The sequence below is a fragment of the Arachis ipaensis genome, chromosome B9 (genome assembly GCF_059453495.1).
Source record: "Arachis ipaensis isolate K30076 ecotype BB chromosome B9, ASM5945349v1, whole genome shotgun sequence".
Classification (NCBI taxonomy): domain Eukaryota; kingdom Viridiplantae; phylum Streptophyta; class Magnoliopsida; order Fabales; family Fabaceae; genus Arachis; species Arachis ipaensis.
Window position 1 is genome coordinate 34,335,530 of NC_142444.1, and position 25,951 is coordinate 34,361,480.

At 36.3% G+C, this 25,951-nt stretch overlaps 1 non-coding gene across 1 annotated transcript; it reads left to right on the forward strand.

Annotated features, from left to right (window-relative positions):
- The first annotated feature begins 24,685 nt into the window (after window positions 1-24,685).
- LOC148544254 (small nucleolar RNA R71) lies at window positions 24,686-24,792 on the forward strand. The gene has a single exon (XR_015900450.1). It is a non-coding gene; the product is annotated as a small nucleolar RNA R71 (small nucleolar RNA).
- Window positions 24,793-25,951: the final 1,159 nt, after the last annotated feature.

Genomic DNA, 25,951 nt, shown 5'->3' on the forward strand with positions numbered 1-25,951 from the left:
AGGATGAACCGCAATAGTGAGGCTTCACGGAGTCCAATATCTAGCTTCTTTATGAGCTTTCTCTTCAATAAATCATCACACGAACACACTGCTTTATACAAATAAGGAAAATGGAACGAGATGGATAGAAAGTTGATCTTACAGTAAGTCCACGTAACTTGAATGGAGGTTTTTGTGTAAGTTCTTTGATAAGTGGTGTATCATAACTACTCTTGATTCACGTAAAAAATAAGTCAAGAAATAAAAAAAGCAGCCAAGCCTGATTTAAATATTCAATTCCTAGTTACTTTTAATCCAATTAAGAATTTAAGATATGCTAATTATCTAACACTTTATTGAACAAGAACCAGCATAATACAGTTAGTTTTATATAAGATCCATCAATCAGATAATCACATAAAACACAGTCATAAATGCCAGCAAATAAAATACTAAATAGGTAGAACTACATGACTAATTATTACCAAGCCTAACTGGTTCTATTCATGATCATTAGCTGAAAAGTCAGACAGACATGCAACAAAAAAATACAGAAAGTCAGCAACTAAGCATGACAAAGTGAAAATCAAGTCATCATCATAACAAATTATTTTAACACATATTAAGCTAACAAGACATAATTTTCTCAAAGAGGATAACTCCACTGAAACACTGAAGAGCTCCAGGAATGAAGAGGAGCTCCCTGAGAGTCCGCCTGTTAGTTTCAACTTTTTCAACATTGATGTTGGATAAACACTTGCCAATTGTTCTAGTTGACTCATCATCAGCAAGAATACACTTACTGGCGGGTGCCAAATTATGCAGTATTGTTAAGAAAAAAATTAAACATATGATATAGTTTTGTTATATTTGATGCAAAGTTCTGATTCAATCAAAAGCAAAGGAAAGGGAAAATTGCACTTCCTATTCAAATTGTGTTGGTTTGATTAAATCAAAGGGACAAGTCTTTTTTTTTTTTTCAGAAAAAGTTTTCTAAGTCAAGTTAGATCTGAAATCTTCACACAATCAGACACCAAGTAATAATCACAAATTTGCAAAGAAAATTTCATTATGCTTGTTACCAATTACAATGCTCAGTTAAAGTAATGCATTTTCTTTTCCACCTTTAAAATAAACACTGCGGTGCAAAGACAGTAGAAAAATCTCCAAATACACAAAAATTGCCATAGAAAAAGTAATAAAACAAAATAAAGTAAAATAAAACCTAAATAGTTCGCAGGGGCAGAGACGAAGCATAACAACGCAGAGGGACTGGGAAGTGTGGTGTGGCGGTAGTAGAAGGGGTGGTGGCGGTACTGAGTGCAGGAAGCAACAGCGATGGTAGTAGCTACAGAAGAGATGTGACCAGAACATGAACATTAGTGGAAAAGCTCTAGCAAAGACATCTCTTTCATCTCTGAAATTATGATAAAATGAAACCTGAGTAATTTGCAGGAGCAGAGACGAAACACAACAATGTAGAGGGATCGAAAAGTGTGGTGTGGCGGCAGTAAAAGGAGTAGTGGCGGTGTTGAATGTAAGCAATGACAACTATGGTGGTAGCTGCAAAGATGTGACAAGAACATGAAGACGAAGAAAAAAGCCCTAGCACAAAGAGGCAAAATTTTAATTATCAATTTTTTCAAAAATAAAAAAATAGGTTTCAATTTATAATTATTTTTAAGTGGATTAATGGTACTCCGGCTCATCTTTAAACACTCCTTGCTAAGAATGGAGTGCTGCACACCTTATTAATTCGTTAAATCTGAACTCTTCATTTATTATATTTTATTTGAATGGTCTGGATTTAAAAAGATAACATGTTAATCAAGTTAACTATTTTTCTTATAAGTTTTAGACTTTTTTGTAAGTTTTAGATACTGCGCTGAAGTCCATAATAAAAAAATAGTATATAAATATTAAAAGCAACATGTGTACAAAAAAAAAGTTACTGGGTTTTAGAATTAAAATAAACAATACATAAAAAATAAGTTAAAAATCCAAGTACTAAATCTAGAAAAAAAAGATATATTAGAATCTCAAAAAAAAAAATATTAAATACATATTATGTATATAATATTAAATATAAACACAATGATAAAAAATTTTGTTATATAAATTTAATTAATATATATATATATATATATATATATATATATATATAATTTTATTTTGTGTGAAACAAAATTATAACATTAAATATGAATAGAATGATAAAAGAGTTTGTATTATATAAATTTAATTTAAAAAGCATATATACAACGTAAAAAGCAAACAAAAATATGAGAATTAGTATTGATTTTTTTTCACACAATACATTTGTTTGTCAAAATCGTTTTTCACAATATCTATATTTTAAATATTTTATGTAATAAATTCATATACTCACATATATGATAAAGTAGGTTATGTTAAATAATCTATATTGTATGATCCCAATTTATATATGTTATATTTTATTACTGACCAAATTCGAACCAAATAGAAAATAAAACCAAATATTTAAGTTTATTTTTATCAAATCTGGATGATATTATAATTGTTTTTGCAAAAGAAAAAGAAGTTTAATAAAAAAATTTATATAAAAAAATATTTATATAATTTTTTATTAACAATTTTTTTATTGAAATATGTTACTTTACTATATTTAAAATATATTATTTAGAATAATTATATTATTTTAGTTAATATATATTATTTAAAAAATATTTAAAATTTATTATTTTGTATTAAGAATATTATTAAAAATATATTATTAGTTTTTTTAAAATAATATTTTCTTTTCTTTGCTTTAAATACCATGACAACAAAAAAATTTTAATAAAGAAATACTTTTAATTATATATTAAATAGAATAATTATTTATAAGGCTTATTCTTATACAAATAAGAATTTTTTTAGTTTTATATCTGTAATTTTTATACTAATTAACTTCAAAGTTTAATTATTTTTTGAATAAATTAATAAAAAGATAATATAAATAATTGTTTAAATATAATTTAATCTGCCATGTATTTTGTGCTTTGACTGCGTCGTCATCCGATAATCATGGCGCCTTCATAGAGACCGAAATTCTTTTACCGAATCTATTTTGCGTTTGGAGTTAGCCAACCAGCAACAATCACAGATAAGAAGAAGCACCGCTAGCAAATAAAACAGTGAAGATGCTTGAAGATATACAATAATAAAGTAATAGAAGAATTCGATCAATTTTTTCTGAGTACTTTTGTGGTGTAAAAGTCGTTCTGTTGATTGAGGGAATTAATTTTTTGTTGTCAATTTGTTTGTTCAGTTAATGACAAAATAACTTTTGATAATATGTTAACTTTTAAAGAGTGCTGCACTCTCTACTTTACCTGGAGTGCACTAACTTTCGCCTGGTACTTCCACATAAAATGGGGAGTAAAAAATCCATTGCCCAAAAAATAAGCTCTCTCGGGAAATTTTAAAAAATGAATAAAATCTTAAATTGTTTTGTTGTTTTCTAAGGCAATTTCATGACTCATAATGCAGCATTCATTTCTATGATTAATGTTATGTTGATCAACAAGAAGAGTTTCGGTTTTCTAATTGTTCGATCATTCCAATTTCCAAAAATAAAAATTAAGAAACCATGAAATTCCCCACCGGTGGTTACTGACTTAAGGGTTAGTTACATATTGCCATATAATCAACTGAAAATGGAATGAGGGCTTTACTTATTTACTTACCATGCTAAGATTCTAATTATAGTTATTGCTTTGACAAGAGTTTAACTTATTTCAAATTGATTGATAATAGTTAAAACAGAAAAAGATCAAAAAGGGCTTACTTTCTATTTTCTGTCAAGCGCAATTTTTATAAATGAACCTGCTATTTGTCTGTTAGGAAAATCAAATGCGCCCTTTTCACTAATGATTTTTCATATAAAGGACATGATACAATGCCAGACCTGTTATTTAAAGCGTTTGTGTCTAGTTTAAGAAGTGTTCCTGAGCTTTTTTAAAACGTAAATAATTTAAACTTCATGTGTGTACATGATTTGAAGTAGATAAAACAGATACAAGTTTTTTTTCCCTTCCCAAATGGGGTTTATGCTCTTTTTATTTTAGCTGTTTTATATTTGTTTTAAGGCTAGCCTCTGGCTCGTGGGATGAGGATTACGGGTTGCTTGCTTGCTGCTTAGTATTGTTTTGTTGTACTCGATGAATTGAGATGAGTACAAGAATCATGATGTTTTTATCGGTGCACGTGCACAGATTCAGAGTACACATCTTAGCTAATTGTTGTGGAGCATTTCCCATTTTTCCTGTTAGCAATTCTAGTCTCAGGCTACTAGAGGGAAGAGTCAATTGGAATCAAAGACTTGTAACTACAAAAACAAGAGAAATCAAACAAGCCAATGTGATTGCTAATGTAAAAAGCAATAACCGTGAAGTGTTGAGTGACAATCATTTAACAATAGAAAAGTATAGGTAAACAATGAAAATATTAAACAATATAGATATATCGGATGTTCATTTTATTAGTGTACGGATGATTATTTTAATATTAAAATTTAGAGGGTTAATTGGAGGTGTAGTGTATTTTTATTTGATTGGTGGTTAATATTAAAATTTAGAGGGTTAATTGGAGATGTAGTGTATTTTTATTTGATTGGTGGTTGTTCATATTGTTCAACAAAGTCATTGTCTCCTAGCATTCCCTTTTAACAATTGCTATAGATGTAATGAAAACTCAGCGGGATCTGCATGAGAAAATTTAGGATTTGTTTGGGTGAGCTTCTAAGAAAGGATTTTTTGTTGAGTTATCTTTTTTTAAAAGATCTTATGAAAAAGTAAAAGTAATTTTATGTTTGGGTATCTCATTCAAAAAGATCTTTTTATCTATCAATTATGTTTGGGTATAACAATATAAAAGTACTTTTTTGTTTATTTATTACATGAAAAACATATTTTTTAAGGAAAAAATATCTTTTAAAAAAGATATAAATTACAACTTCTCAAAAAAGATGTTTTTATTTATTTTTTTAATGCTTTTACTTTTACTACTAAAAATTTGCCAAACACGCTAAAAAATAAAAAAAAAAATTTTTCATTAAAAAAAAATTTTTTTTTATCAAAATAATAGTGCCCAAATAACCACTTAGTTCCTGACAAGAAATAAGAAATTGTGGAGAGTAAAGACTTCTCTGACTTAGTCTTGAGGCTACTGGGTTTAGTAGAGTAAATGATCGGATTATGGAGATTGGACATCGAGATCTTCGGGGAGGCAAGAACAACACTTTCCGGACTCTTGTGAATCCTGAACGCCATGTTCCTAATTCACGTGTTCATAGAATATCTACTCAGATGGTCAAGAGAACTGATGTTCCAAGGTAATATATAGTAAAAACCATTTTGGCTTTTGTGTTATTTGAGTTTTATTTAACATTTAATTGCTCTGATGATGATGGTCCTATAATTTTGTAAAATTTTTAATTAGATCTCTATATTTTTTTCTTTTTAATTGAGTCTCTATACCAAATTTTTGAGAAAATAATAAATAGGTCCTTGACCTTTTGCTTCGCGAATATTTTTGTCCATAATCATTGAAAAATACTTTTAAATCCCTGACCTTCACAAAACTTGGACGGATCAGTCCCTGACGGAGGTATTTGGACGGATTAGTCCCTGACGGAGGCATTTGGACGGAGGGACTGATCCGTCCAAGTTTTGTGAAGGTCAGGGACTTAAAAGTATTTTTCAATGGTCAGAGACAAAAATGTTCGCGGGGCAAAAGGTCAGGGACCTATTTGTCCTTTTCTCTTATTTTTTTCAATTAGGTCCCTTTTGATAGTAATTTGCTTAATTGTATAGGGACCCAACTAAAAAAAAATTGATGCAGGGACTCAAATAAAAGGAAAAAAAAGTGTACGAACTCAATTAATAAATTGGTGCAAGGACTCAATTAAAAAGAAAAAGTATAGGGACCTAATTAAAAATTTTGCGAAATCATAGAGACCAACAGAATAATTAAACTTGGGAAGTGCTAGGTAAACAATGATCATTTTGAACAATATAAACAACCACCAATCAAATAAAAATACACTACATCCTAATTTAATGCTACTAATTAAATTTAAGATTAATTTACTCTTTTAACCTTATTAATTCACATTGTTTACACATTGTTTAAAAATGTTGTTGGTTACCTATACTTTTCCATTAAACTTTTATTTAATTATGCTTAGCTCTGCATGACAATGTCTTCATATGCCTTATCAAATGAAATAGTTGATTATATCAACAAAAGTGGCTAGCGGAAAAATAAGAGAAAGTTTAGGGGTCAGCACTTTTATTAAAATCTAGCCAATATTTAATCAACAAAAGAAAAGTGAATAATTCTACACTAACTAATGATTAGAAGATATTGGGGTGGGTATCGGATTAGCACATAGCTTAAATCCATTTTCACTGCAAAATAGGTGTAGAATCTTTTCTGAAGTGAATTGATGGCTACATAACTTGAGGACAAATGTTTGTATTGATATACTTTGGTGATGGCTTCTAAATAATTTGGATTCGGAGTTCGTCACCTCTAAAGTTGAGGATCTCGCTGAGGTGGTAAGCTAGGAGGTTTGTACCTTTCAATTAAAATACTTTATTGATCTAAAGGTAAACACTTTATAGGGAGGTTTATGTCTAACGAATGTGAGTAGTTTAAGAAAAAAAAGATAAAAAAATAGGACAAAATGGTGTTATGTAATCTACGTAGTACGCCTCATCTATTGGAAAAAACGGCTTGATTGGTGTTTGAACATGTACTATCTTATGAGTCTTGGGAGTTTGTTTGGGGGCACAATTCACACTTTTTTTCTCAGAATGGATTTGGTAGAAATATGATCAGTTAAGGTTGTTTGTGGAGATACCCCAACTCATATTTGGTAGAAATAGATTTGCTTCAACTTTTATGTCCTTCATTACTTCTATATCTAACAGGAACAAATTTTATTATATGATTTTTTCACATGATTTAGTCGATCTCTCACTATTAATTACAGAGGTGTGACCCAATATAACACGTAACACAAAAGTTGATAGTGTGAATTTGATAATCTATGCTACAATTAATGTTTACAGCATTAATGTTAGCATCCATGTGTACCTAAGAGAAGAGAAATTATAGGGGAAGACTCTTGTTATCCAGAATTAAGTCAATAGGATGCTTGATTTTTCTTTTCCTTCTAACAATCCCCAGTTGGACTCATGTCACATGCATGCTTACATGATAAAATGTATATAGACATATTATATAGATAAAGAGGAAGAAAGAAATAGAATATTCTATGTGATGATGATAGACCAGGCGTTCCTTTTTACCACCATCTTCTTTAATATCATCATTATCATCAAGCATCCCATTTTATTTTGAACTAATTGATGTATGAGCATCTTTAGTTGTTTTTAGTTATTATTTCTTTGAATAAAGTTAGTGATCTCTTGTTTTTATTAAGATTTTTATGCTTTTAATCAATATTTTTTGTAGTTTCTTTCTTTGAACAAAGTTAACGATTTCCTTATTTTAATTGAGATTTTTGTACTTTAATCAAGATTTTGTGAAGTTGCCTTGTGCTTGATTTATTTAGGGAGTTGTTGAAAGATTTTAGATAAGAACAAATGAGGAGATGGACAATCAACGAAGTCTTTGGGAGAAGCAAGAAAGGTGGCAAGTAAGAGGAAGCAACCTTTCAGGGAAGCAAGAGTTGGAAACAAGCCAGGGAAGTTCAAAGAGAAATTACAATCCTGACCTCTTCATACTCCAGCAAAGATAACTTGAGTTATAGAGGTCTAAATGAAGCGGTTCTAATGGCAATAGAAAGCTAATATCCAGGACTTTCCAATGATATATAATAGTCTACTTTCAAATGGCTTCGGAATCCTCTTCAAGAGAAAGAAAAGAAAAGTAGCCAATGGAACAACCTCAGTTTGATAGCAAGAAATTCAAATCTTATTTTTATGAGTTTCAATTTAGTGGTTGGATGGTCCACAAAGATTGAATCCCTGAAATAGCTTTTAAACTTGAGAAAAACACATATCCTTCCATAAGGAAGGAGATTCAAAGAAGAAGATGGGAGCTCCTCTGCGATCAACCTCTTTTTGTAAGCCTCACACTTGTACAAGAGTTCTATGCTAATGCTGTGAGAGAGAATAAGGAGAATCCTCTTTACAAGATCTATGTAAGAGGAACGAAAGTGGATTTCAGCCCAAATGCAATCAAAATGGTGCACAAAATAAGGCCATGATCATTTTTCGAGCCTAGCTATGAAGAAAGAACAAATGAAAACCCAAGGTATGAAGAAGTGATTAATGACATTTATGTTGGGTGCTAAATGGATGAAGGACTCATATGAAAACCCAAACCAATTAAATAGAACCGACTTCATACCCGAGGCAAGATGGTGGTTTGAGATTGTAAGGAGGTCAATCCTCCTTTCATCCAACAGCTGACAGAGCAATAATGGTACATTGCATAATGAAAGGAGGAGAGGTAAAGGTGGCAGAAATCATTGCAGACAATATCTAAAAGTTGGCAAGAGACAGCTCCCCCAACTCTTTGCTAGGCTATCCAAGCACTATCTACCGCCTATGTGAAAGAGCTGGAGTGCTATTTGAAGATGAAGACACAACTTGGGTGTCAGTGGCCAAACCCATAACTGAAAGAAGAATGGAAAGAGTTGTGTCCAATCTGGGACAAAGAAGGTGACCAAGGAGAAAAGAAAAAGAAGCAGAGCAAGCAACATCTCATCCTTTTGACTTGAGCCAATTTTAAGGTGCCTTGGAAGACATTTCTAGACAATGCATACAATTCCAAGAACAACAAGCTCAACAGCAAAGAAAATTTCAACAGATGATGGTGGATCAATAAAGGGAGCAACAAGTACAACTCCAAGAGGCTCTCAACAAGATTTCAGAGCAACAACCACGACAACAAAGAGACTTTGTGGAGTACAGGGCATTTAGGGAGGCTCGGTACAGAAGTAGAGTTGAATATGATGTCAACACTCAAGCCAACTCACCTACTTGTGTGCAGTAATGCCATCACTAAATCCACAAATACTGCCAATGGAGCGAGTGATGAGCACCATAGAGAAACCTCAAATTGAAAAAGTAAAGCGCAATGAAGAGAGGGTGAGAAAAACCATGGAACATCATGGTTATTGGAAACCAAGGACCAAGGAAGGAGATCCAAGCGGCACCAACAAGAAAGATTGAAAGAAATGTGGTGGAGTTCTTTTCTATGTTTTATAAATAAAGAAATGCATGTATGAAACATGACATGCTTTCTATTTGCCTTTATGTTTTCTTCTTGTTATTTATCTTGTCTTTATATTTGTTTTCCTTGTTTTCTTTTCTATCTTTGATGATGTTGCATTACTTTACCTTATTTGAAGTGTTATGCTTGTTGATGAATCCATATTTAATGGTAAATTTTGGCTTGAATTAGATGAATTTCACCACATAAACCCACGTTTATTCACTACAATAGCATGCTTTTGTGTTTTCTCTCTAAATTGGACCTAAATATGAAAACATGCATTTTTGTGGTTAAATTGATTGATTTAATTCCACTTTTAGTCCATTCGATGTCGTGATATGTTTTGTTAAGTGAATTCAGGTCAATTAGGTAAGAACGGTTTGGTAGAAGTGGAAGAAAGCATGCAAAAAAGGAGAACACATGAAGAAAACAATGGAGGAGTACACACTCAAGTGTGCATATGCACAAGTGGAAATCAGCAGGAGTGCGTACGCAAACCCCTGTGCTTTGATGAGTGGATATTTTATATACTTTTTGGCATCATTTTCATATAGTTTTTAGCATGTTTTCTTTAATTTTTATTAATTTTTCATAGGTTTTAGTGTTAAATTCACATTTTTGGATTCAAATTTAAGTTTTTGTGTTTTTGTGCAATTTTAGGTATTTTCTGGCTAAAATTGAGGAGCTGGAGTAAAAGTCTGATTCAGAAACAGAGAAAGCACTGCAGATGCTGTCTGGATCTGACCTCCTTAGACTTGGAAGAGCTTTCTGGTGCTACAGAAGTCCACATGGAGCATTCTTAACAGCTATGGAAAGCTGACTTCCAGAGCTTTCCAGCAATGTATAATAGTCCATACTTTGCTTCAGATTAAAAGGCCTAAAACGGGCGCCCAACGCCAGCCTCCTGCCCCCTTTCAGGCATCCAGCGCCCAAGGAGAAGAGACCAGTGTCCAAACGCCCAAAGAGGACCCCCTAGCCAATGTTCAATGCCTTAAAGGCCTCCTAGAACGTGGATCTCATCAAAGCTCGGCCTAAACACTCACCAAGTGGGCCCTAGAAGTAAATTTTAGCACTAAAAAGACTGTTTTACCCTTACTAGTCATTAGTTTAGTATTTAAGGGAGAAGATCACACTTGTTTAGGATCTCTTCTAGCATATTTCGAATTCTATCATTGTATTTTCTATCAGTATGAGTTTCTAAACCTCCTAGGTTGAGGGGAGGAGCCCTGCTGAGTTCTATGAATTAATAAAAGTATTACTGTTTCTCTTCAATCCGTGTTTGATTCAATTCTAAGATGTATATTCGTTATTCAGCATGGTGAATGGGATGATCCATGACATTCATCTCCGTTCATCATACTAAGACCGCGTGCATGACAACCACCCGTGTCTACTTGGGTTCGTGTGAATACGGGACTGGAAAGCATCGAACCGCCAGCTTGATTATACATCTTTCAGACGGCTTATCCACGACTTCGTTGGAGACTTCTCGAGACACAAGTTTAGCCAATGTATGGGGAGATTAGGGTCTCTGTGGTAGAGGCTAGAACCCAAAGGCGCAGCATTCTCTGATCCGGAAGATTCAACCTTGTCTGTGGCATTTTGAGTAGGATCATTAAGGAGAATGGACTGCAGGAGCTTCACCCTCAATCAGACTGGATGTGCATTAACCCTGGTGTTCAGATCTGGAGGAGTATTTACGGCTGCTCAAACCAGCATCAATCATATACAACCTGCCATTGAAGAAATCACTCACAATTGAAGAAGACAGTAAGACCAGAGTTAATCCAGAAGGACAAAGCAACTCCAAGCCTTAACCATCTAAGATTTAAGATTATCATTGTAAATATATCAACTTAATTCCATCTTCCAATTCAAACTAAAAACTTCTTGATTCACCTGACTAAGACCTGCAAGATAATCATAGCTTGCTTCAAACCACAATTCTCGTGGGATCGACCCTGACTCGCTTAGGTATTACTTAGACGACCCAGTGCACTTGCTGGTACAGTTGTACAAAGTGTGGGGATTTGTGCACCATATTTTTGGTGCCGTTTTTGGGTATTGTTCGAGTTTGGACAACTGATGGATTATCTTGTTCCCTAGATTAGACATAGAAGCTTCCTTTCTTTCTTTTTCTTATTGTTTATGACCAGGAACAGGGTTAAAGAACCTCTCTTTGATCTTGATCTTGAACCTGAAAGGACCTTAAGGAGGAGCTTACAATAAATTAAAGCACAACACTTCGGAAGAAACCTTTCAGAAAATTTTGAACAAGAAATTGAGGACATGGTTGAACCTGAAGGAGAGGCAAGAAATGTTCTTGGTGACTTCACCATACCTACTTCTGATTTTTATAGCAGAAGCATCTCTGTACTTACCATTGGAGCTAACAATTTTGAGCTTAAGCCTCAGTTAGTCTCTCTTCTGCAATAGAATTGCAAGTTTCATGGACTTCCACTGGAAGATCTACATCAGTTCTTAGCTGAATTCTTGTAGATCTGTGATACTATTAAGACCAATGGAGTAAATCCTGAGGTATACAAACTTATGCTCTTTCCCTTTGCTGTAAGAGACAGAGCTAAGATATGGTTGAATTCTCAACCAAAAGAGAGTCTAGATTCTTGAGAAAAGCTGGTTAATGCTTTCCTAGCTAAATTCTTTCCTCCTCAAAGGATGAGCTAAATTAGAGTGGAAGTTCAGACCTTCAGACAAAGAGAAGGTAAATCCCTCTATGAAGCTTGGGAAAGATACAAGGAACTGATCAGGAGATGTCCTCCTAACATGCTCTCAGAATGGTCTATCATAGGCGTATTCTATGATGGTCTGTCTGAGATGTCCAAAATCTCATTGGACAGCTCTGCAGGTGGATGAAAGAGCGAAACTCTCGCGCGATCTAGAATTTTCTAAAAATAAATTCCCGTTGTAAGTATAGCTTCTAGACCGACAAGAATTCCTTCCTTACAAAAGTTTTGTTTGTCACTTAAGCAAACCCAATAAAATTGATAACCGAGTATTTAAACCTCGGGTCGTCTTCTCAAGGAACTGCAGGGAGGTGTTCTTATTATTAGTTATGGAAAATAGTATTTTTGGGTTTTGAAAAGGTTTGAACAAGAGAAATAAATTGCAGGAATTAGTAAATCAATAACTAAGAAAACTCTTGGCAAAGTATGAAAATTTGGAAGTCCTATCCTAGTTATCCTTATCGATGGTGATGAGAATTGAGTTTTAATCCCACTTAGTTAACCTTTACTAAAGCAAAGGAAATTCAAGTGGACTAATTAGTTTGATCTTCAGGTCCTAGCCAATTCCTAAGAAAGGACTAGAGTTATTGGAATTCAATTCAATTAGCAAAAATAATAATTATCAATCGCGATAAGTTTGATAACTCAAGAGTCTCCAATCAATCAACGAAAGCCAAGATTATAAAGAGCTAAATAAAAATCATAAATCTGAAATACCTCAATTGCATTAATAAAAGAAAATCAATCTGAACATAAAGAGTTCATAAGCCAATTTGGCAGCATAAGTCAGATACGAATAAAAGCGTTAGAATAAATAAAAATAAAAAAGGAATATTGAACCTGATAAAGAGTTGAAATCCTAAATCCTTTAAGAGGAATCCTAATCCTAAAACCTAAGAGAGAGAGGAGAGAACCTCTCTCTCTAAAAACTACATCTAAATTATGAAAAGTGAATTATGAGTCGTCCCCCTTCATTCCTCCACTTTGCAGCCTTTAATCTGTGTTTTCTGGGCTTGAAACTGGGCTGGAAATAGCCCAGAAATTGCTGATTGCGAAATCTGCCACGCTGATTTTCGTCACTGCGACGTGTCTGCGTGGATCACGCGTTCGTGTTACTTATCGTCAGGGCAACTGTAACATATTATATATCAAATTGAAGCTCCGAATGTTAGCTTTCCAACGCAACTAGAATAGCATCATTTGGACCTCTGTAGCTCAAGTTATGACCGTTTTAGTGCGAGAGGGTCAGGCTGACAACTTTGCAGTTCCTTCAATTTCTTGTATTCCTTCCACTTTTGCATGTTTCCTTTCCATCCTCTAAGCCATTCATGCCCTGTAATCTCTGAAAACACTTAACACACATATCAAGGCATCGAATGGTAATAAGAGAAGATTAAACATATCAAAATTAAGACCAAAGAAGCATGTTTTCAATCATAGCACAAAATCAGGAAGGAAAACGTAAAATATGCAAATTGTATGAATAAGTGTATGAAAGATTGATAAAATCCACTCAATTGAGCACAAGATAAACCATAAAATAGTGGTTTATCAACCTTCCCACACTTAAATATTAGCATGTCCTTATGCTAAGCTCAAGAGAAGCTATAAAGATGAAGAAGAATGGTAGAATGTATGAAATGCAACCTATCTATATGAATGTAACTACATGCAAAATGTTTTTTTTTTCTACTTGGTTAAAAGTGAACAAATTTTCCAAGACAAACATAAATCAGATTTCACTAATTCAAATTATACAATAAAAGACAAGTAAACTTGTAAGAAGATAGCTCATGAAAGCAGGGAACATAGAATCAAGCATTGAACCCTCACTGGTAGTGTATATCACTCTAATCTCTCAAGTGTCTAGGGTTAATTCACTCTACTCTTCTCTAATCATGCTTTCTAAACTTTGTTCTTCATCTAACCAATCAACAAATATTTAGTATACCAATGCAAACATCATGAGGTCTTTTCAGGGTTGTAATGGTATATATATATATAAGGCTAAGTGAGCTAACAAAGTGAATCCTTGATTAGTCTAAGATCTCACCTAACATATACATACTTTATATAATTTAAAATGCTTTACCTAGCTACCCAAATTTTTCCCACTTTTGTATTACATGCTCATGTATCAAACTTATTTTTGAATTTTGTCCCATGTGCATTGATTCTTTTTATTTTGCATTTGGGGTAATATTTTTTTTTGTATCCCCTTATTTAATTACTTAATATTTTTTTTCAATGCACATGGTAATTTAATTATTTTGATTTCACATGAGCATGCTTCCCAAATTTTCAAATAACTTATTCAATTTAATTCCCTTTTTTTTTCTATCATCCCATATTCCCATAAAACTCCCCATACTTAAATTATACACAATATCTATCTTAAGCTAACCAAGGATTCAACTTGGGATTTTTATTTTGTTTTTCTTCTTAAGGCTAGTAATGTGGTTATGAAATAGAGGGGGGTTAAAAAGCTCAAAGTGGCTAACAAGGGTGACATAAAAGGGTAGGCTTATTTGGGATAAGTGAGTGAAAACAAGTAATGGCCTCAATCATATGCAAGCATGTAAATCACTAAATAGTGGACATATAGAGTGTAACAAAGTAAAGATTGCAATTATAGAGAAGAAAACACACAAGAATAAAATATTTATGGTTAACTAATGTAACCATGTAATTAATCTCAAAATCTCACAGGTTGTGTGTTCTTTGGCTCGAAAACCATGTTCCAAATACAACTTCAAACAAATTTAACACATAGAAAAATTTAATTTTTTTATTTAAATTAGTGAATTTTTTTTTCAAAAATAGGGTCCTAGAAAGAAACTTATTATTTTTCAATCAAGTAGTATTTAAATGCAAACAATCAACTACACATGCAATCTATTATGCAATGCAACAATGAACTAATGAAGAAAAATAAGACATTGGTGTTGAGAAGAGAATAACTAACCCATGGAGATCGGTATCGACCTCCCCACACTTAAAGGTTGCACCGTCCTCGGTGCATGCTAAGATGTACAAGTGGACAGGCTGCTCCAACTGATGCCTTTCTCTATAGATTGTGCAGATTGACTTGCCTGTCTCCCCATATAGAAGTTCTTCCTTTTTTCTTCCTCGGTGGCCATTTTGAAAGAAGAGGAAAAGGGAGAAAAGTAACCCAGAAATAAAGATAAGAAAAATAAATAAAATATGGGTTGGTAATGCCAAATAATAAAGGTCTCAATTACATGGTAGCTACAACATGCAGTGAGAAAACAGTAGAAGCATACGTCATATCAATAGTGCAAGAATTGCAACAATGGGGAAGAGGGTGTGGGTAATGCAAAATAGTGTAAGTGCATATCAATGCAAAAGGAATATCAGTATTATAAAAATTAGCATTGACTTATGAATAATAATACCCAATTAGAATAAAACAAGTCACGAAGCACCAGAATAATTCAAAAAGATGTAACAGTTGAATGAGAAAATTTTAACACCAATGAAAAAATAATAATTTTAGAAACGAAAATAAAAATATACCCAAAATTAAAATGCAATGGATGAAAGTATGCAAATAAATTAAATAAAATAGAATGGGAGTGAAGAGGGATGAGAAGTTAAAAAGATGAAGTAAGAAAGAAAGAAGAAAGAAGAAAAGATAGAAAAAAAATTAGGATTAGAAAAGAAAAGAAAAGATAATTGGCGCTGATCAGGATAAGTTGTGCGACGCGGGCGACGCGGACGCGTGAGTGACGCGGTCGCGTGGTGTGCGATAAGTTTAGGTGACGTGGTCGCGTGGGACATGCGGACGCGTGATTCGAGTTGTGCTAGTGGTGCGAGAGTAGCCTCGCGTACGCACAACTCTCTGTTTAAATGCATTTTTGCCAAAAATCTGGGGTGATGCGTTCGCGTGGGTGACGCGATCGCGTGGATGGCCTTATTTGAAAAATGACGCGGACGCATGGGGCATGCGTTCGCGTGGTAAGGCTTGTTCTTCTAACACCGTTCCAGCCCCATTCCATCATAACTTTCTGCCATACACCTTATTACGTTGATTTTACAGGGCCACGCGTTCGCGTGGGTGACGCGGACGCGTGGGAGGCTATTTTTCCACATGACGTGGACGCGTTAGCGACGCGGTCACGTGAGCGTATTTGTGCAAAAGGTACACCTCCAGCCACACTTTCGCGTGACTCTCTGTTCAATTTTCTTTTCTTCCTAATGCACTGGTGACGCAGACGCGTCGGTGACGCAGACGTGTCGGTGACGCTGTCGCGTCGCGTGCGGTTTTTTTTTTTTTTTATAATAATGCAGTATGCAGAATGCAATGCTAATATGAATGTTATGCATGATTCCAGGTCCAATCAAAACTCAAAAACAAACAAAACATACTAGAATTAAAACTGAAAAAGGGACGATCATACCATGATGGGTTGTCTCCCACCTAGCACTTTTAGTTAAAGTCCTTAAGTTGGATATTTGGTGAGCTCCCTGTTATGGTGGCTTGTGATTGAACTCATCTTGAAACTTCCACCAATGCTTGGACTTCCAATAAGCTCTATCAATACCAAGTAAATTCCTCAAGCTTTGATGGAGTTCTTCACAAAATTTGAGCTCCCAAAATTGATCCTCATATATTCCTGGATCCCAAATCTTGTTTCTACACCCGTCTTCAAATTGATTATCATGATTCTATCTGGGTGGTTCAGCCTTATAATTCTCACTGAAGCGTCCAAACAACTTCCCAAACCCATTCAATTGAGCTCTATACCAACCTTTGCATTTAAACTTAAAGCTTATAGCCATAATGAACCTTGCAGGACAATTCTTACCACTGACCATCTTCCTCTTACTCTTAATGACACAAAGAGCTCTAAGTTGACCATCCGTCTCCAGTAGCTGATGCACGGAAACTTGTCTCTCAACAGATTTCCCTCGGAAAGTATACCGAATTGTCGTCAAGTAAAAACTTTAATTGGTCAAGCAACTTTAATTGGAGGAATGTTCTAGTTGAGCTAAGCAGAATTTGATATGAGAATTGCAGGAAATTAAATGGCGGGAAAGTAAATGGCAGAAAATATAAATGCTGGAAATAAAGAGCTGAATATAAATGACGGAAAGTAAATGGCAGAATCTTAAATGGGGAATGGGGAATTTAGCATGAAAGTAAATGGCAGAAACTAAAGAGAATGGGTAAGATCAGAAATGGGGAATTCATTGGGCTTAGGAGATGTTGCATTCTCCGGATCAAGTTCATTTTCATCTCTTCCTCAATCAATGCATTCATTGATCTCCTTGGCAATCTTAAGTGATTGAATTCCAATTTATTGGTAACTCAATCTCTCAAATCTTGATCAATAGCCAATTCCTTGGTCTAATTGATCATGAGAAGAGATGATGTGCGGTCACTGATTATACCACGTGTATTTCCAAATCAAAGTATTGGGAGAATTATATGTCACCATATCCGCCCAAACCCCAATTTGGTCCAACATGAGAAAGCATTTCTAGCATGATCTCTTCATTCCTCTTCCAAGGTTCAGAAGAGATCCAAGTATGAATAGTTTTTTTTTCCAAGACAACTATCCAATTGGATGAAGATTGAAAGCTTTCAAGTAAAATCAAGAGAAAAGAAAGAAGAAGAATAATAAAAACTATTATTGATCCATCAAATTACAACAGAGCTCCCTAACCCAATGAAAGGGGTTTAGTTGTTCATGGCTCTGGGAATGGAAAGCAAAGATGGAGAGTACATTCTGAAGTAAAACTAGAAGTTACAGAGAAAGTAAATTATACAGAGAGTAGTCCTCTCAACCCAAAAAGCTCTTCTCTAGTTCAAAACTACCCCTATATATACTACTCTTCTGATCTTCCAGTTGGCTCTTCAAGTCTTGGATATGGACCTTTGGATCTTGAGTTGAAGCAGTTTGGAATCTTCAGTGGGCTCAGCTTTACTTGTAGAGAAAGTGTGAAGTAGGCATGGACTTTGGCTAGGACGTTAGTGGCGTTAACGTTAAGTGAAAATGTGGGTTCGAGAATGTTAGTGACAATCACCTTTTGCACTAACGTTCCTAGCCCAAGATGAGTTACGTTAACTTCAACGTTAGTGGCACTAACGTGACTACTAACGTTGCCTCTTGATCCATCACGAGCGTTATTGGCATTTACCTTTGCCAATAACATTGCCCTTGGCCCCTTCTTCCCTACGTTAGAGTCCATGTTAGTGTAGCTAACGTGACTCTTAACGTGGGTATGCCTCAACTTCGAGAGCGTTAGTGACACTTACCTTTGTCACTAACGCTCCAAACACGCTTCTTCCCACGTTAGAGTTCACGTTACTTAGGTTAACGTGACTTCTAACGTGGTAGTGATAGCCATCTCCAACGTTAGTGACAAAGGTGAGTGTCACTAACGTTGGCTCATCATTCCTTTCCTCCACGTTAGCTTCCACGTTAATGCAATTAACGTGGCAAATAACGTGGCTAATATAGGCTTAGTCCAACGTTAGTGACAAAGGTGAGTGTCACTAACGTTGGCTCTTCATTGCTTCTCCCACGTTAGAGGTCACGTTAATGTAGTTAACGTGACTCTTAACTTGGCTAAGTGTGCCCCTCTCCCCAACGTTAGTGGCATTCACTTTTACCACTAATGTTGGAGCTTTACTTCTCTTCCACGTTAGCTTCCATGTTAACGTAGTTAACGTGGACACTAACGTGGGCTATGATGGCTCACGAAAGCGTTATTGGTGTTCACTTTTCTTGTTAACGTTGTAAGCTAGCCTCCTTTCCACGTTAATGGTCACGTTAGTTGGACTAACGTGGCTGTTAACGTGGCATCTTCCTTGCTTCCTTTGTCCTGAAATCAAGCAAATAAAGTGCATCAAAGCTAGGTTCTAACCCATGAGATCATGCATCATTCAATTTACCATTCAATTCATGCATAATTCTCATGAAATCATATAAAATTCACAATGTTTGCTTGAATCAAGATGTAAATGATTATTTAACCAAAACTTGCTTATTTCCTAAGAAAGTGCATGAAACTACCCTAAAACCATAAAAAAAAGGTCAGTGAAACTGGCCAAAATGCCCTGGCATCACAACACCAAACTTAAAGCTTGCTTGTCCCTAAGCAAGTACTGGAACAAGAGAATGATGAATGAAATGACAAGAGAAATAAATCATTATTGTGGAAGTCATGTCCTTGGTTTTTTGGGTTTTCATGCATAGCAACTTAGGTTCATTCCTTTACTGGCTTTCAGACCTTTATCATGCCCTGGAATACTCACTTGATTGCACCCTTTGAGACTTTTATTTATTGATCCCTTTGTCTTTCCACGGTTTATTGCATCCTTAGGCTAAGTGTTCTGTGAGGGGGCGACTCTTTAAGATAAGCTTTCAGCCAACACTCCCGAACCAGTTGGTTCAAGGTGCAAGGTGTTGAAACACCCCTAAGGACTTACTCCCTCAAGTCTCTCTCCCCCATACATGCACACCACAGGCACATGGTTTGTTATTTTCTTTCCTTGAGGCCTTGGTGTCCAGCACCTCTTTGGGTTACTAAATGTTCTGTAGCAAGGTTGCTCTTGATAGTGGATTTTCAGTTGATAATCCCGGGTTAGTTAACCTAAGTTACCAAGTGATGAAGCACTCCTAAGAACTTATTCATCCAAGCAGATCCTTGGTACAAGAGCACCACAGACATATCCCTCAAGATTCAAGCCCTTGGTGCCTAGCCTTATTTCTTATTACTTTTCTTTCTTTTTCAACTCTTATTGTTCTTTTCCTTTTTCTTATTAGGATCTTGTTATTTAGCTAGTCTCATGGGGTGTGTTTCGAGCATATGATTCAGGACAGATAGTTGCCTTCCTACTTTATTGGTTAACCAACTTAGCTAAGTGATTACTACACCACAAATTTAAGGACCTACTCCACAACTTGAACATCACTCTGGTCTTTCATAACATCTCTTTTTATTTGGCTTAAAAGGACAAACATACAATAAGCAAAATGCAGATGAAAACAGGTAACTTGAACCAGCACACATATGACAAAAGCAAGGAAAATACTAAAGACAGAATTGAAAATCCTAAACTACCATGGAAGCATGTTCTATTTCATACATGATTTTCCTTATTTAAAACTTGAAAAAGATGGGACAATAAGGGAACTCCACCACCTTTTACTCATGGGGTTGCCATGCTCTCCCTCTTGTTTGTCCTCTTTGTGTTTTTCTTGAGTGCTTGAACTCTCACTTCCCTTGCTTTTTCAAATCAACTTTTTCCAGAAGCCAGCATCTTCCATCTTCTTTTTCAATGTTTCCTTTTGCTGTTTCACCTTCCTTTCCTCTTGTTCTGTTAGATCTTTTTGGACTTCATCATACCTAGGGATTTCAGTGTGCAGATTATGCATATGACCAGATATATAGTTCAACTTGGCTTGAGTGTTTATGTTGAACTCCTCTCTATGTAGTTGCCGTCCTTCATTAAGTACGCTGAACTCATTGAATGCCTTCGTCTGAGCCAGCTAACGTTGGTTGAGTTCTTGAAGGTGTTTATCTTGACGCTCTTGCCTTTCAATCACTTGATTGATGGCTTGAGTGAGCTGGGAGTAGTGTTTCATTTGCTGTTTCTGCCACTCCCCTTGTTGATTCATCCAATTAGAAATGAGTTCTTCTTGACGATCCATCCTTTGGGATTGAATGTGTAGTTGTTGCTCTTGCCCTTCCATATATCTCCTTGCCAAGTCCTCAATGGCTCCTTGAATGTGGCCCAGATTTATATTGGTTGGATCATAGTACTCTTCTTGCTGGTATTCTTCCTGATGAGGTTCTTCTTGGTGAGGTCCTTCTTGTGATGTTCTTTTCCCTATTTGAGACCTTCTTTGTTGTTGGGCGGGTGCCACATAAGTTATACGCTGGAGCGTAACCATCCTTCCAGGGTTTACCCAAGTTGGATTGCTGTCTTCGAAGACTACCTTGGCTTTCGTACACAGCCTAAGGATGGTGCTAGGGTACCAAAGCCTAGCACCTAGATCATTCTTCTCGGCTGATTCTTGAATCCCCTCAACTATAATTTCGTGCACATTAATGCCTCCACCCTTTACTAAGCAATGTACCATAGTAGCCTGAGTAATGTTGACCTTAGAATTGTTTGCAGCTGGGAGGATGGATCTCCTCACGAGCTCAAACCATCCCTTGGCTTCCGGGATGAGGTCTCCTCTCTTGATGAACCGGGGTCTTCTATCCGAATACCTTTCCCAGTCAGATCCTATAACACACATATCGTTCACAATTTCTTCAAGTTCATCATTGTCGGGGCCATTACTTATTCTCACATGATAACTGGGCTCATCAAAATGTGGCGATTTTAGCTGAAGAGTCCTTGTTATGGCATTGGGGCTGAAATCCACCTCTGTTCCTCTCACATAACTTTTAAAGGTGGGGGCCTTGGTTTTGTCTTCTCTAACCACATTTGCATAGAATTCTTTGATGAGCTTTGCATTTATCTTTGTTTCTGGGTTCGTGAGCCTTTGCCAACCCCTTTGTTCGATCTTCTCTCGAATATGTGGGCATTCATCCTCGTTGAACTGGAATGTTAACTCAGGCAATATCTTTTTGAGCTTTATCCGTTCAAATTCAAGTTCATGGAATGCAGTTTTGAATTTCCCTTCATCAAAAGGGCTGCTCTCAACCGGTTCCTTTCTCTTTTTCCTCTTGGAGCTCGATGATGCCATAAGTGATTTTTGAAAAGTGAAGGTGTTGAGGTTAGTGATGGACTTTGGCCAGTTAAGATAGGGTGAGATGAAGGGCTTTGGGTTCCGAAGGTGTGAAGTATAAAGAATGGGAGTTGGAATGTGAGAGGGTTATGAAATAAGAACCACTTATATAGAGGAGTGGTGAGTGAATGAAAGGTGTGGATCGATGGAGTGGGTGTATAATGAACGGATGGGGTTTAGCATGGGATGAGCACAAGGATCATCAACTTTATGATGGGGTTGGTTCAGTTTCCAAGCGTGTTCTTCTTCCAATGTTGCATGGCAACAATTCCCAATGCAATCCCCTTGAAGACACGTGTATAGTCCTCCCTTTTTGTGGTGGCCGAACCTTCCTTCAATTGTCCCATCAATTCTCCTACAAAATAAAAGAAATGTGATTCACAAAATTGTGGAAAGTGGCGGCAAAATTTAAAAAGTTGGGTAACTACTTTTTAAATTTTTTTTGTTTCTAATTTCTAATTGCTATTCATGAGTGCAAACCAACTGACCAACTAAATGTCCATGTATGCAACATCGGTGACACCAAACTTAGTTTGGGGCTATGTGGTGTAAATGACTTGCTCAAGGCTCTAAGAGTGACATGATATGAGTTACATTTATGTTCTCTTAGTGTGCCTTGAACACCAAACTTGTTCTTCACTATATGTTGCATAAAAGGATTTATTCAAGTGCATGTCAAAGTTGATTTGAAATTCATGAACCTTGCTTTATTAACTACTTTAAAAGCATGTAAAACATGGGTTGCCTCCCATGAAGTGCTTCTTTAGCGTCACTAGCTTGACGTTCTGCCTTTGTCAGGGTGGTTGGTAATGCTTCAGATCTTCTCCTCTTGCAGTAAACCTATATCCATTGGCTTTATCAAGGATCTCCACATGTTCTAGGGAGAGAAATTTTTTGATGGTAAAATCCTTAGGTAACTGAGATGGGATGGTGGGGAGATGAGGTGGGATGTTTAGGAAGTAGGCTGAGATCACTTTATCTCCTGGAGAGAAATCCTCTGTAGGGATCTTCTTATTCCTCCATCTCCTTGGTGCCTTCTTCTTTGTTTCTTTTGTTGTTGCCCTACTCTTTGTGGTTTCTTTTCCTAGAGAGACTTTGTTGCTGGTCTCATATGATTCTGGTGGTTTTGGCTCCACTTGAGTTTCCTTTAGCTGTGGTAACTGCTGACTGTCTTGTTCATTAACCAAAGGAATTCCCTGTGCTTTAATGCTTGTTTCTTCCACCATTGCTTTGTCGTGCTCTTTCCTTGGTTCCTTGTTTTCCTGATCTGCCTCTTGTGAGGGTTTGAAGACATTGAATGTGAGTTGTTCATCATGTATCCTTAGTATTAGCTCTCCTTGCTCCACATCTATGAGCGCTCTGGCTGTAGCTAGGAACGGTCTTCCCAATATGATTGGGTGGATGTGACTTTCTTCCATTTCCAATATGACAAAGTCTGTAGGAAGGAAGTAGTTCCCAACCTTTACCAACACGTTTTCAACCACTCCCACTGCTTGTTTTTGAGTTTTGTTAGCCAGCCTGATGACTACGTCTGTAGGTATTAGCTCATTGATCTGCAGCTTCTTTATAAGAGATAAAGGCATTAAGTTGATGCTTGCTCCCAGATCACAGAGTCCATTGTCAAACATTGTTTCTCCTATGGCACAGGGGATGTGAAAACTCCCTGGGTCCTTCTTTTTTGTAGGCAACTCTGGTTGAATGAGAGCACTGCACTCCTTATTCATCACTATTGTTTGCCCTCCTTTGAGTGAGCTTTTCCTGGTCAGCAGCTCTTTCATATACTTAATGTATGAGGGCATTTGTTGGAGAGCCTTGATGAATGGTATGTTTACATGGAGAGATGCAAACATATCAAGGAACCTTGAGTATATTCTTTTTTCTACACCACCCTTGAGTCTTTGGGGAAAAGGTGCATAGAGTTTCAGCAGCTTCTTCTGTGTAAGTGTGGTTTCTTGGTGATCCTCTTCTTGTGTCTCTACTGAGGTATCTCCAGGTTGTTTTAAATGTTTGTTCAGCTCTTCCTCAGTACCCTTATCACTTATAATGACCATCTTGCAATCTTCCCATCTGACCTTCTTTGCTTCACCTCTCGGGTTCTTCTCTGTGTCACTTGGGAAGCTATCAGTAGGTTTGGGAATCTTCTCAGAGAGGTATCCCACTTGAAACTCCAACCTCTTGATGGTGTCTCCCTGGTTTTTGATATTGGCTCGCACCTCCTCCTTGAACACCTTGTTATCTTGGATTTCCTTACATATGCCTTCAAGTAGAGTCTCAATCCTTGATAGTCTTTCTTCCGATGATGGAGAGTTGAGATTGGAGGGATGAGAAGGGCCATTTTGGCTCTGGTATGGATGTTGAGATGTGTTGTTAGGTGAGTGCTGATATGATCTCTGTGTGGGATATTGGTGAGCTACATTGTTGTTGGGGTTGTGGCGTCTCTGATCTTGGCCTTGGTCTTGTTGATTTCCCCACCCAAAGTTTGGGTGGTTCCTCCAGCTAGGATTATACGTTTTGGAGTATGGGTCATGGTTCTGCCTAGGTGAATTTCCAATGTAGTTTGCTTGCTCCTGACTACCCTCTGCTTCTTCATTCACTCCTTCTTGAGTTGCTGCTGAAGTGGTGATTGCTGCTACTTGATTCCTCTCCATCTTCTTGGTGAGGTCAGCCAATTGCTTGGTAATCATCTTGTTTTGAGCTAGCAGTGCATACACATTGTTTAGCTTCATCACTCCTCTAGTGTTGCCTCTTTCAGAAGTATAGAAGTAGTCATTCTCAGCTACAGTCTCAATGACATCTATGGCTTCTTCAATGGTCTTCTTCTTGTTCAGAGATCCCCCGGATGAGTGGTTTACTGCCTTCTTTGATTCATAAGAAAGACCTTCATAGAAAATGTGCAACTGCACCCATTCATTGAACATATCTGGCGGGCATCTTCTTGTCAAGTCTTTAAACCTCTCCCATACTTCATATAGAGTCTCACCATCTTGCTGCCTGAAAGTTTGAACCTCAGCTCTCAACCTGTTGATTCTTTGAGGAGGATAGAATCTCACCAAGAATTTGTTTACCACGTCTTCTCAGGTTGTTAAGCTCTCCTTCAGGAAGGATTCCAGCCATTTAGATGCCTTGTCCTTGAGTGAGAAGGGGAATAGAAGTAGTCTGTAGGTGTCAGGATGAACACCATTAGACTTCACAGTGTCACATATCCTTAGGAAGGTGGTTAGATGTTGATTGAGATCTTCTTGAACATTTCCTCCGATGAACAATTGTTCTGAACAAGGGTGATGAGCTGTGGCTTTAGTTCAAAGTTGTTGGCATGTATGGTTGGCTTTTGGATGCTACTTCGACAGTTTCCTGGGTTTGGATTGATGTAGGATCCTAGAACTCTTCTTTCTTGCCCAGCATGATGTGCTGGACCTTCTCTGCCATGGTTGTGAGCCTCTTCTTCATGATGGTTCTCCATATTCTCATCCATGTCTAGTTCAAAGTACTCTTCCTCTTCCTCAGCACCAACTACTCTCTTCCCTCTTGCTTCCCTCTTTAATCTAAGGAAGGTTCTCTCAGGTTCAGAATCAAAGGAAGTTGAAGCCCTGCTTCTTCTACCTGTCATACAACCAATAAGGCACAAGCAAAAAGGATAGATGCAGACAGTATTTTTTGCAGAAATGCTATTAGTGTGAGTGATGCAATATATCAAACAGTTAGTGGGTCAGTGAACCAAATAGTAAAAAAAAATGATATGCAGATAGCACCACAAATGGGTGAGAGGTAAAGGGAAGGAAATAACTAAAATTGAAAGTAAATTACTCAGATGGAATTAAATCAAACAAAAGAAAAGTGCTCAATCTAGTTATCCACCAATTTAATCATTGTTGATACAAAATCAATCCCCGGCAATAGCGCCATAAACTTGATGCACGGAAACTTGTCTCTCAACAGATTTCCCTCGGCAAGTATACCGAATTGTCGTCAAGTAAAAACTCACAATAGAGTGAGGTCGAATCCCACAGAGATTGATTGGTCAAGCAACTTTAATTGGAGGAATATTCTAGTTGAGCTAAGCAGAATTTGATATGAGAATTGCAGGAAATTAAATGGCGGGAAAGTAAATGGCAGAAAATGTAAATGCTGGAAATAAAGAGCTGAATATAAATGACGGAAAGTAAATGGCAGAATCTTAAA